At 46.5% G+C, this 13,997-nt stretch overlaps 1 protein-coding gene across 7 annotated transcripts in view; it reads left to right on the top strand.

Moving 5' to 3' along the window:
* The window catches only part of nkain1 (sodium/potassium transporting ATPase interacting 1), an 860,191-nt gene that overhangs the window by 338,848 nt on the left and 507,346 nt on the right, over window positions 1-13,997 (top strand). The window lies entirely within an intron of this gene.

The following is a 13,997-nucleotide window of genomic DNA, read 5'->3' as shown; positions in this document are numbered from 1 at the left end:
TAAAAACGCCTAGTGTGGTCACCTATTGTTTTTACACGAAACTGGCGTTTTCAAAGTTATCTGGTCTAGTGCGGATGTAGCATTCATTTCTTTCAACCTAATCATGAGCCTTCTGCTTTGATTCAAATTCAGACTGATTTATTTAACACACGCTTATCGAAACACACCAACACAGCCTGAGGGTGTGCTGGAGGAGCTCAGGGTCCATGGGAAAGAGCAAACAGTCGAGGTTTCGGGCCGCAGGACCGGGGGCAGGCCCGCAAGCCCGCACCCTGCAGATATAGGGGACCCGCGTTGCGGTTTTCTTCTACCGGCTCAGAAATCTCAAGGGGAAGTCTTGGCACCGCTTCCGCTGGACTTCAAAGAAAAATAAACTGAATCTTGGTCAAATTACCGGGATGAAACGCACGGTGGGACGCTCGTCTCTGGAGTGTCCAGGATGAGTAAGATGGCGTCAGAGCATGGCAAAGTGGCTTCAGCCAATCCATTCATTGCGTTAGAGAGGTAGATGCTTTATTGATTCCCACAGGAAATCACAGTGTCACTGCAGCATTATGAGTGCACAGATATAAATACGAGAAGAGAAGCAGAAAGAATAAAAAGTAAATTACCAAACACAGTCTACCGGGGGGGGGGGGGGGGGGTCATCACTTCCCCACGTAATGCGCTCGTTCAGGTTTTACTGATACACTGTAGGCATTTCATTTCAGCAGTTCTGTAAGAGCCGTCTGTTCTGCTTTCAGCCGGTTTGTGTTGAAGCTGAGATCAAGGGCTTTGTTGTTCGACTTTGGAATGTGGTGTCAGCCAGTCAGGATGGTGGAGTTGGGAGGAGGTTCTGGAGGGTGCCGGGGGCAGAGGTTTTGGTTGGCGGGAGCTGGGAGAAGACACTGGGGAATCTGGCTGAGGAGGCTGTCCCCGTTGCACAATGTGCTTTGTTCAGATGAAAGGCTTCAAGGAGGGAAGGCCAGTATTATGATTACAATCAGAGATTAAGAGAGCTAGGGCTTTACTCTTTAGAGGGAAGGAGGATGAGAGGAGACATGATAGAGGTATACAAGATATTAAGAGGAATAGACAGAGTGGACAGTCAGCGCCTCTTCCCCAGGGCAACACTGCTCAGTACAAGAGGACATGTCTTTAAGGTAAGGGGAGGGAAGTTCAAGGGGGATAGTAGAGGAAGGTTTTTCACTCAGAGAGTGGTTGGTATGTGGAATGCACTGCCTGAGTCTGTGGTGGAGGCAGATACACTAGTGAAATTTAAGAGACTACTAGACAGGTATATGGAGGAATTTAAGGTGGGGGGTTATATGGGAGGCAGGGTTTGAGGGTTGGCACAACATTGTGGGCTGACGGGCCTGTAATGTGCTGTACTATTCTATGTTCTATGTATTCCCATGGGGGAGCTGGTTTGTTCAGGACATTCGGAAAGTGGCGTGTGCTTTCATGTAGACCGATGGTCCAGCGGGTGAGTTACAGACCACTTCAAGATGAGCTCCAAACTTACAGTATGTGTACTTCTGACTTCTTAATTATAATGGGTCCTTCTTGTTTTTTTCTCTTTCCTTTTCTATAGAAAGCAGAGAGTTGGGATATAAGGGTGTTTCTCTGGTTGGCAATCAGTGGTGGGCAGCATGCTGCAGGGTTTGGTGCGGGGCTCCACAATTGTTCACCATATACATTAATGATCTAGAAGAGGGGACCAAGTGTACTGTATCGATGTTTGCTGATAACACTAAATTGAGTGGAAAAGCAAACTGTGCAGAGGATACGGAGAGTCTGCAGAGAGATATAGACAGGTTAAGTGAGTGGGCAAGGGTCTGGCAGATGGAGTACAATGTTGGTAAATGTGAGGTCATCCACTTTGGAAGGAAAAATTAAAGAGCAGATTATTATTTAAATGGTAAAAGATTGCAGCGTGCTGCCGTGCAGAGGGACTCGGGAGTGCTTGTGCATGAATCACAAAAGATCGGTTTGCAGGTGCAGCAGGCTCTCAAGAAGGCAAATGGAACTTTGGCCTCCATTGCTAGAGGGATTGAATTTAAGAGCAAGGAGGTCATGCTGCAACTATACAGGGTACTGGTGAGGCCGCACCTGGAGTACTGTGTGCAGTTCTGTTCTCCTTACTTGAGGAAGGATATGCTGGCTTTGGAGGATGTGCAGAGGAGGTTCACCAGGTTGATTCCAGCGATGAGGGGCTTAGACTATTGGGAGAGTTTGAATGGCCTGGGACTGTACTCACTGGAATTCAGAAGGATGAGAGGAGATCTTACGGAAACATATAAAATTATGAAAGGGATAGATAAGATAGAGGCAGGAAAGTTGTCTTCACTGGTAGGTGAAAGTAGAACTAGGGGACATAGCCTTAAGATTCAGGGGAGTAGATTTAGGATGAAGATGTGGAGGGAGGAACTGCTTTTCCCAAAGAGTAATGAAGCTGTGGAATTCTCTGCCCAATGAAGCAGTGGGGGGGGGGGGGAACCTCAATAAATATATTTAAGTCAAGGTTGGTTAGATTTTTGCATAGAAGGGGAATTAAGGGTTATGGGGAAAAGGCAGGTAGGTGGAGATGAGTCCATGGTCAGATTCGCCATGATCTTATTGAATGGCGGGGCAGGCTCGACGGGCCAGATGGCCGACTCCTGCTCCTGTTTCCTAAGCTCTTATAACTCTTTGGTTAAGTTAATGTTCATAAATATACTTTCTTTATATTTGTATGAAATGCACGGTCCATTATTTCCTGCCAACAGATCGATTTTCTTGGGGGAGGGGAGGGAAGAGACAGTAAATCACAGAGTATTCACACAAACTGGGGTTTGGGTGGGCAAGACATCACGGGTTTGGTGGGACCAAAGTCGGATACACCGTAGACGTATGGAGCCGGAGAAAGGTGGGCACGTTCCTCACTGCGGAGTCCGGTGGCTGTTACCGAGGGGCTAACGAGCTGCATTTCCAGGGATGCCCAGTGAACAGGGCTTTCACCTGACCCTAGGTTGACTCTTTGTGAATCCTAATGGCCAAGGGTAAAAATGACCTCATATAGCGCTCTTTGGAGCAGCATAATTGTCTTAGACTATCCCTAAAAGATGGCATGCAGAGGGTGAGCAACATTATCCAGAACTTCTAGGATTTTCCACAGGGTCCTTTGTTCTACCACAGTCTCCAGTGTGTCCAGTTTGACTCCTATAACAGAGCTAGCCTTTCTAATCAGTTTATTGAGCCTTGATGCCATTGCCCCAGCATAGAAGATTGTACCAACGACAACAGATTGGTAGAACATGTGAAAGAGAGGCCTGCATACTCTAAAGGACTTCAGTCTCTTCAGGAAGTAGAGGCGACCCTGGCCCTTCTTGTACTCAACCTCTGTGTTGGTGCTCCACTCAAGTCTGTCATCCAGGTATACACCTCTGATGGAGGACTAGTATAATTATCCACTTTTAAATCTCAATTTTAAGAATTGTTAGATCCTCGGAGATCTTGACACCCAGGAACTTGAAACAGCTCACTCTCTCCACTTCTGATCCAGACTCCCCATGTTCCCCCTTAAATATTTCACCTTTCACTCTTAACCTATGACCATGGTCAAGGCAGCGTGTGATAAAGAGAGAGAAGCAGAGAGGATAAGTGAAATTCCAAGCCTCAAGACCTCTAGATCTGAAAGCACTGCCAACCCTGTTGGAGCATGGAAAATTGAGATGCCCGAGAGTCCAGTTTTGAAGGAATGTGTATAATCTTACGGAGTAAGTTATGGCTCAGAGGGAACCTGGGTGATAAACAAAGTAGACAGGCGATAGGCCAAAAGCAATCAGAGTGAGTCTAGGACAAGAGGACACAGTCTCGGGGTAGAGGGCATCCATTTAAAACAGAGATGCGGAGAAATTTCTTTAGCCAGAGGGTGGTGAATTTGTGGAATTTATTAGCACAAGTAGCTGTGGAGGCCAGGTCGTTAGATGTATTTAAGTCAGAGCTTGTAGGTTCATGATTGGACTCGGCATCAAAGGTTATGGGGAGAAGGCCAGGGAGTGGGGCTGAGGAGAGGAAATAAGAATCAGCCATGATGGAATGGCAGATCAGTCTCAATAGGCCAAATGGCCTAATTCTGCTCCTATGTCTTATAGTCTTATGGTCTTATTGGGCATCATCACCATTACTCTGTGAAATACTGCATCTTCAACCATGGATCCCCGAGTGCTTCACTTGCGGCAATTTAGAGAAAGATATTACTTTATATATTACCTACCTGCTTTTTCTCTTATTCTGCTCTTAATTCCCCTACTGTGCAAAAACCTTTCCAACCTATCTTAAATATATTTACTGAGGTAGCCTCCACTGCGTCATTGGGCAGAGAATTCCACAGATTCACCACCCTCTGGGAAAAGCAGTTCCTCCTCACCTCCACCCTAAGTCTACTCCCCTGAATCCTAAGGCTATGTTCCCTGGTTCTTGTCTCATCTACCAGTGGAAACAACTTTCCTGCCTCAATCCCTTTCATAACTTTATGTTTCCATGAGACCTCCTCTCATTCTTCTGAAATCCAGCGAGTACAGTCCCAGGTGACTCAATTTCTGAAAACCAAGGAGCTGCTTCTGGCAGAACCTGCTCTGGTGCTGTGAGGCTTTTGGCCGATAATGAAGGAGGAACAGTGGTGTATTTCCAAGACATTTACCTTAACTTGCATTGGAAGGTCCAACGAAGTCAATTTTGACAGGTGGTACTCACTGATGCCTCTGTGAGCCAGTGGCAGAGGAGGTGAATGTTGGGGATGGCGCATGTGTTGCCCCCCAAGTGGGCAGTGCCAGGCAGGCTGGTGTCCCGCTCCGTGAATGCGCTTGGAGAATATTCCTTCATAATCCCAGCGTTTTGCTTTCGGTCAGCACAGTGATTAAGCTGGAGGCACTGATGCTTCACAAGCCCAACGACCTGGGCGTGACCCGGACCTCCTTCTCTGAGGCAGGTACCCTTCAACACCCCGGACTGTTTGGTTAACTGGCTCCTGCAAGTTGCTCCTCTTGTACAGCTGAGTGGTAGCACAGAAGCCTAACGGTTAGCGCTGTCCCTTTCCAACGCCAGATTCATCGATTGGGACTCAATTCCTGCCTCTGTCTGGAGGGCGTTCGTACGTCCTCCCCGTGACCGCGTGGCTTTCCTCCGGGTGCTCCAGTTTCCTCCCACAGTCCAAAGACCAATGATGAGAGCTCGTGTCCCCGTTTCTTGCGGTTCGTGGTTCTCGGGGGAGTGTGACTTCCTGACTTCAGCAAAAATCGGCAAGTGGTAAATTCCTCCAAGGAATCCACACACTCTGATGTAATGTTCTCTGCAGCAGGGAGTTCCCTGACATCGTATTCATTACTCTCAGAAGCGACATTCCTGGGTGCAACCGTTTCCGCGGCTCCCAAATGCTCGGCAACCATCAAGCGGGCTGAGTAGCCAATCACGTTAAAAGGTTCTCACAGACTATAGTGTAGGTCAGGAAGGAGAAAGCATAGCTTTAGTCAGCGGCTCTTTCAAGTAAAAATCACACGAGGCAGCTCAGTGAAGTGTGGAAGGAAAGGTGAATCACCCCTCAGAGCAAAGGATGTCTGGACTGGGTCAGGGTCAAAGGTGAACTGAGCTGGGCTCATTTGCAAACATTGGCTAACAGCGGTGAGGGGGCCACTCTTCATCAGCGATGTATGCCTCGGGCCGGTGTGATTTGGGGTTCAACCAGAACGTCGCGATGTTCCGATTAGCAGAGCCTCGATTTGAATCAATACTGTGTAAATACTGCCCGTACACGAGTATCACTTGGCAAGACATAACAGATTGTACACCGCATACAATTATAAAGGAAGTATATTTACCAATTTCGGCTGTAACAAACAGTTAATAGGAAACAGAAAAGAAAAGGGTCCATTACGGTTAAATTAGTCTAAAGTGCACCTAACCATTGGAGCTTGGACTGGAGTATTCGGTGGTGTATCTTATACTCAAGCGCTAGACCCACGGTCTGTGTGAAATCACCCGTCACATCCTGAACCTCCCTCAAAGTCCATCTCGAACAAGCTGGCTCTCTCAGGAGTGTTGGCTCTTCCTCCTAGGAGCCACTTGTCTGCACAAAGTACTTCTTGCAATGGTAACTCTCCTTCGAATGGCATTCAGCAGCATCTTCCATTGTGCTCCCATCAAAAGACCCCAGACCAGACTATTGTCCTTCAGAAAACTCTTCCCCACAGCTCTCTAGAACCTTCTCTCACTTCCCACAATCCTGATTGGCTGACTCGGATTCCTAATCTGGACAACATGAGTCCTTAGCTTCGCAGAGCACACTTTCCAAAAATGGCACTCTGCTTTTACAGAAAGCTGCTAATATAAACTACCAAACAGCTTAGCAGTGGGACTCTTAACCAGGGCGTTGCACAAGGAAACATTAAAAAAAAACATCAAACACAAGATATTCTGCAGAAAAAATGCTGGAAGAACTCAGCAGGTCAGGTAGCATCTTTGGAGAGGAATAAAGAGCTGATGTTTCGGGCTGAGACCCTTCATCAAGATGGATGTTAACAAAACGTTATATTTATATCGGGCAGAGTAGGCTGTTCCAGCCCTTTGAGCCACGCTGCCTAGCAACCCCCAATCTAACCCGAGCTTAATCACAGCACAACTTACAATGACCAATTAACCTACCAACCGGTAGGTCTTTGGACTGTGGGAGGAAACCGGAGCACCCGGAGGAAACCTGCTCAGTCACTGGGAGAACGTACAAACTCCTCACAGGCAGCGGTGGGAATTGAACCTGGGTCACCTGTACCATAAACCGTTGTGCTAACCACTATGCTACTGTGCCACCCTAACCTGGAAAAAAAAGCATAAAATATTCTCCAGGGTTAAGGAGTTTGCTCAGCAGTCGTCATAGCTCGGTGCGTCAAAAGAAATTCATCTCGATGTTGGCGAGAACTTGCAATATTTTCAGGCTTTTTTGCAGAGAGGGAGACCGCTATGCAGTTACACGAAATATTCACCGTCTTCCTGCTTTCTCACTGATGCAGTGACACAGCAGGGTCCGTGGAGGCAGACCATTTTCAACCATTCTCAGAGAGCCCAGAGTGGCCGCTGGTTTCCGGCTGGAGCATTGACTGGCGTCCACACTGTTTTTGTCGCAAACACAAAAGCTGGGGCTGTTGTTTCCTGAATGAATGATTGTGGGATTTCAGTGCTCGGAGAAATAGTGTCACTTCTCTGGGAACTGCGGAGTGACAGCACTTCAAGTGATTCATTGCTTGTGAAGTGCTTTGAGTTCTTCAGAGCAATGAAGATGTGTGTTAAATGTACCAGCAATCCTTCCCAGTCAGCAGCCAAGCTCTGTGCAATAGCAGTTGACAAAAAGTGTTTGGTAACCAAGGTTCATCGATATTGGTTTATTATTATGTGCCAAGATACACTGAAAAGCTTGTCTTGCATACTGTTTGTGCAGATCAAATCATTACACAGTGCACTGAGCTAGGATAATATACATTAATGATGATGAATCATGTATAAAAGTTACTGAAAACTTGCAGTGCAGTTAGAGGTAGATTTTGAGGGCTAGAGCACATATTATCGTGCAAGAGTCTGATACCAGAGGGACAGAAGCTGCCCTTGAGCCTGGTGATCCGTACTTCCAGGCTTTTGTAGTGTCTGCCCAATGGACACTATGTCGGAATGGGAATGGGAAGTTGTGTATTTAATATTTCAGTAATATTGTAAATATATTGTCTGAGGAAGCATTCTTTGTTGAAATAATTCATTACAAGTTACGTATTTCTTGGTGGGTGGCGCGGTGGAGGTACATCTCTACCAAATGAGGGGTAAGGTGCTTTTTCCCGTTGCTAGCCTACAGGTCAATACTTTGGACAAGCAGTAGCATCTGCTTAGCTCCCCTGATTGGGGTCACATGAAACCATGGGAGCAGGTGGTGGATGGTTGTATGAACAGCCTGGTTATATGTCCTCTGACGCCAGGCAGACAGGTCACAAGTCCTGGTTATGTGACCTCTGACGCCAGGCAGACAATCTCAGAAGAGTATTGATAATGCTGGGGTCACCCATCTTGTAAAGGCACTGCCTAGAAGGCAACAGCAAACCACTTCTGTTCAAAAATTTACCAAGAACAATCATGGCCATGGAAGGACCATGGTCGTCTATGTCATAGGACATGGCACATAATGATGATGTCATACAACATGGCACACAATGATGATGTCATACGACATGGCACATAACGAATGAATGATGTTTCTTGGCGAACACAAGTAAAATATTGAATTGGAAATGCTGATGGATTGTCCTGTTTACTCTAGTAAAGGAAATACCTGAAAAATTTATAAAAGATGGCATGCCTGGCTGTATTCTCCCTAATGCAAATCAAAAGTCCCCCTTTTATGGCAGAGGTGATACAAGGGGAAAGCAGAAAAGACCTCACACTTTCAGGTCTACGTGGTAACCCAAAATGGTTGGAATGTGCAGCAGAAGTTTCAGTCCCCCATTCTTACCAGTGCCGGGATGAACTTGCTCTTGACGTAGGCTGCCTTGTGTGGGGATTGGGAGTTGTTGTACCATCCAAGCTGAGAGCTTAAGCGTTGGAAGAGCCACATGCCGTTCATCTTCATGTGGTTCAGATGAAAGCATTGCCTCAAATGGATTTTGAGGCAAATGCATTGCCACACATGGATTACACGAAGTGACAGTCACACGTCCGTTGTGCATTGCGTGCCGATGATCAACCCAATCTTCTGGGCATCGAGGAGTTCCAAAGCGTAGCAGTAACAGGCTGAAGTTCCCACAGCTTGTCTCTCTTTCTCTCTCTTCTTTCGGTGAAAAATCTGAAGCCGGCTGCCACAGCTTGTGACCAACATCATAGTCCCGCCTCGCTCAGACACCTAAAGTGACACTCACAGTAAACGAACCTGTGGTCTCGTAACAGCACAGATTTCTTGGTAATAGTGGATGCAGCTACAAAGTGGTCAGAATTGTCCCAATCGTCTCCACTCCAGCCTCTCACACTGCTGACGTGTTGAGAAGCCTCTTCTCAAGGACTGGTGTTCCAGAACTCTTAATGTGTGACAATGGACCACAGTTTGTTATGGAACATTTTCAGTCGTCTGTGAAAATGAATGGAATAAGACGTATTACATCTGTACCGTTCCACCCAGCTGCAACTGGCTTGTCCAGAGCCTAAAGACCACACTGTGAGTAATGTCTTGAGTAATGTGAGTAATGAGCACACTATACTTACACTGAATCAGAAACTCACCCATTTCCTCCTTGCATATTGCAATGCGGCACACTCCAACAACTCGCCAGCTACCCTCTTCCTGGGTCGTCCCTCGCTTGGATCTCCTCAAGCCCAGTCTCAGAAGGAGGATGCAGGACAAACGGCTGAGACAAACTGAGGGCGCCTGAAACAAGGAGGATCGCGGTTTCACTCCTGGACAAGCAGTCCTGGTGAGTGACTTACAGGGATGGTCAGAAGCGGATACTTGGAAAGATTAGGGACAGAACTGGGTCACGTTCTTACACAGTGGAGGTTGCTCCTGATAACATCTGGAGACGACGAGTCGATCAGTTGAGGAGAGCAAAGCTGGTTTTTGAGTGTTAGAGAATAAAGGTGGGCAGAGCAGTCAGAACCACTTCCTGCAGTCCCAGAGTCAACTCCTACAACCCCAGAAACTCAGATTGTTTCACAGCCACAAGTCTCACCTGCCAAGCGGAGTGCCCTCCTTTGTCAGGAAAGATGTTATCCCACAAAAGTATGAAAGCTTCCACGGTGATGAAATCTTTAGGCCTGAATGGGACAATTTAAAATTGACTGCTGTGTATGTCTATATAGTACTGTATATGGCTGAGATGCATTGTATATTGAGTTGGAGTTTATAATTAAGCAGGGTTGTGTATTTAATATTTCAATAATATTTGAATAATATTGTAACTATATTGTCTGAGTAAACATTCTTTCGTTGTTTAAATAATTCATTATGGGTTATATATAAAAATGCATGAATTGCATACGGTAATGAGCTTAAAGTAAAAATAAAGTTAGACTCGCATTCCAGACTCTCTGTTCTTCTTCCAGATAGTTTCGTGTTTCGGAGGTACAAGGAGCTACATCTATGTTTAGAAGGTCACATTTCAAATCACTTTTTTAATGAGCTTTCTCATTCTGAACTGCAAAATTAGCAGCTTATTCTCCACAGAATCTTGTCCGACTAAACGCCAGATTAAAATGCGATGATTAAAATGAGTATTACATTCCTGTATCACACAAAAATTCTGTGCAATTTACAAATAAAGTAAGTGTTGATTATGACAAGATTCCTACGGCCTAATCAACAGGTTGTCATGGTAATTTCTGCAGATTCCTACCATCTATTAGCAAGTTTCTTAATTTGTTTGGAATACATTCCTTTCAGACTACAGTAAACACCCATTACAGTCAGTCACAAATTAAATCACTTCAATAATGTGGTTGGTTTATAAACGGACAAAGGGCAAAGATGCTAACTGTTGCTTCTAAAGATGCATAACTCAGCAGGTCAGCAGAGCAGCAACAGACACCTTCTTCTTGACCCCAACTTGAAAACTCAGCTCGTGAGGTCCATAGAGCTGTGCAGGTCTGTCACAGACCTTGCACACTCAAGGCCACACTGTGGAATCGGTAACGGAGATTGGGTGAGTGCAGGCCCAAGCCTGGACTTCTATTGATGCACAGTGGTCGTGTCACGGCCTGGTATGCCAAAAAAGGGCTACAGAAGGATTTTGGACTCAGCCCAGTCCACCACAGATAGAAACCTCCCCACCACTGAGTATACTAACAAGGAGTACTGCCCTCAGGAAACACCCTCACCAAACACCCTCACCATCCAAGCCAGGTCTTCTTCTCACTACCACCATCGAGCAGGAGGCTTTAGGAACAGTTATTACCCTCGAAACATCAGGCAACTGAACTGACATGGACAACCTCACTCGACACTGCTCTGAGCTGATTCCACAACCCACGGACGCACTTTCAAGGACTCGATACAACTCATGTTCTCAGTATTATTTTCTATTTGCACAGTTTGTGAGTCTTTGTTTATGTATAGTTTTTGTAAAATCCAGTTGTGTTTGTTTTTTCCATACAAGCGCCTGCAAGAAGATGCATCTCAATGTAGGTTATGGTGACTTTGACATACCCTGATGATCTTCTTTGAGTCTGGGAGTGCATAGTTTAGGATGAAGAACAGATTGGTTCTCAGTGGACTGGCGTGTGGGTTGGCTCCAGAGGATTAGTGAGAGGGAGGGGAATGTGGGTGTGTCTGGATCTGGTTGGGGCTGGGGGATAAAATTAGTCAGGTCCACCATGGGCACTAGCCTCTGTAGTATTCAAGGCATCTTCAAAGAGCGATGCCTCAGAAAGGCAGCATCCTTCATTAAGGACCCCCACCACCCAGGACATGCTGTCTTCTCATTGTTACCACCAGGAAGGAGGTGCAGAAGCCTGAAGGCACAGACTCAGTGATTCAGGAATAGCTTCTTCCCCTCTGCCATCCAATTTCAAAATGGACATTGAACCCATGAACACTACCTCACTACTTTTTTTACACTACTTACTTTTACTTAACTATTTAACAGATGTGTGTGTGTGTGTGTGTGTGTGTGTGTGATGGCAACCATTAGTCTCTCAAGACAATTGATCTGCACCTGGAAGATCTTGCTGTCCTCTCCAGGGTGCAGGCCTGGGCAGGGTTTTATGGAAGACTGACAGTTGCCCATGCAGCAAGTCTCTCCTCTCCATGACACCGATGTTGTCCAAGGGAAGGGCAAGGGCCGATACAGTTTGGCACCAGTGACGTTGCAGGAGATGCCAGAGCGAGGTTGAAGGCAACGTCGGACTGTCCTCAGGGACTCCAGCTCCGGATTTGTCCTCAGGGTTTACTCCCGAAGCCTTTCCCATGAGTGGGCATACCTCTACAACATATGCCAGTGATATTCAACCTGATTCTGATATTGTGGATATGCTTGGTGTGGTAGGCTCCCCAGTCACAGGACAGTTGGAGACCGTGCTGTCTGGAGCAGGAGATAGTGCTGAATGCTGTTAGGTACCACTGCTCCACTGGACCCGGTGGGAACCCTGCCTCCCTCAGTGCATCAGACACAGAAGTGTAATTGTATCTGATTCTATTTTATTTGGAGACAGTAATAGTTTAGTAACAGGCCCTTCTGGCCCAACTAGCTTGCACTGCCCCATCACACCATGCGACCAATTAACCTCCTAACCCATACGTCCTTCCTGGACTGTGGGAGGAAATCAGAGCGCGTGGGAGAAACCCATGCAGTCGCAGGGAAAACGTACCAACTGAATAAAATAAAAATCAGATACAATAAAATAAAATATATAATAGGTGCCTTATCATCCACGATAACACAAGGGTAACACCTAGAAACACCTCAAGGCCTGTTACATTAGTAAAGGCCCTTGAAAAAGGCATTAATTGTTTGCGCGATTTGTATTCTTTTTTTCTCTCTCACATGTCAGGTGTTGGTCTGTTTATTTTTACCTACAGTCCTGCCGATACATCTGTGGAATATCCGCAGTGCCAACGATTTACAATCCATGGGCAGCTCCCTGACTGGAACACAAAAGAGGCAAATATAGATTTTTCGAGGGTTGTAACAGATGTTTGGAGTCAGGATTCCTGTGTACCAGGGATGTGAAGAACATGATATCTTCCTTCATTCGTTATGCGCCGTGTCATGTGACGTAGGCAATGATGGTCCCTCCACGGTCAGGTTTGGTCCTGGCAAATTTTTCGACAGAAGTGGCTTGCCATTGCCTTCTCCTGGGCAGTGTCCTTACAAGACGGGTGACCCCAGCCATTATCAATACCCTCCAGAGATGGTCTGCTTGGCGTCAGTGGTTGCATAACCAGGACTTGTGATATGCACCGGCTGCTCATAAGACCAACCACCACGAAATCCCAAAGCTTCACCAGACCCAGATCAGGGGGCTAAGCAGGTGCTACACCTTGCCCAAGGGTGACCTGAAGTCTAGCGGAGGGAAGGAATGCCTTACACCTTCCCTTAGCGGAGACTTATCTCTGCCTTGCTCCCCATGATCTTACATGTAGTGATGATTGAGTTCAAGAGCCAAGAGGTAATGTTACACTTTATAGGACCATGATCAGACCCCACTTGGAGTACTGTGCTCAGTTCTGGTCACCTCACTACAGGAAGGACTTGGAAGCCATAGAAAGGGTGCAGAGGAGATTTACAAGGATGTTGCCTGGATTGGGGAGCGTGCTTTATGAGAATAGGTTGAGTGAACTCGGCCTTTTCTTCTTGGATAGATGGAGGATGACGTGACCTGATAGAGGTGAATAGGATGAGAGGCATTGGCTATGTGGATAATCAGAGGCTTTTTCCCGGGGCTGAAATAGTTAACATGAGAGGGCACAGTTTTAAGGTGCTTGGAAGTAGGAACAGAGAGGTCAGGGGTAGGTATTTTACGCAGAGAGTGGTGAGTGCGTGGAATGGGCTGCTGGTGATGGTGGTGGAGGCGGATCCGATAGGGTCTTTTAAGAGACTCCTTGATAGGTACATGGAGCTTAGAAAAATATGGGTAACCCTGGGTAATTTCTAAAGTAAGTACATGTTCCGTATAGCATTGTGGGCTGAAAGGCCTATATTGTGCTGTAGGTTTTCTATGTTTCTAAACATAATTATGTCCAAATATCTCTCTGTTTCAGCCAGTCAATCACATTTGACATGTCTGTGCTATAGTTTATGGTTGCTTTCCCTTTTGAGGAACTTGTGTGCATAAGGCTCCCTGGTGGGACTCGAGCAGTCAACACTTGATCTCCCTGAGCCACAGCTGACACGGGCCAGCAGCTTTGGAGAAGAGAAGGCCAACTAGCAAGGAAATAAAAGTGCTGCCAGCGGCCCCTACTGTGGAGAGAGGCAGCACCTGCTCCACAGGGGTGGGTTCGTGGGACAGACACATCACCACAA

Source organism: Hypanus sabinus, chromosome 24 (genome assembly GCF_030144855.1).
Source record: "Hypanus sabinus isolate sHypSab1 chromosome 24, sHypSab1.hap1, whole genome shotgun sequence".
Classification (NCBI taxonomy): domain Eukaryota; kingdom Metazoa; phylum Chordata; class Chondrichthyes; order Myliobatiformes; family Dasyatidae; genus Hypanus; species Hypanus sabinus.
This window is presented reverse-complemented; position numbering and strand designations above follow the sequence as displayed.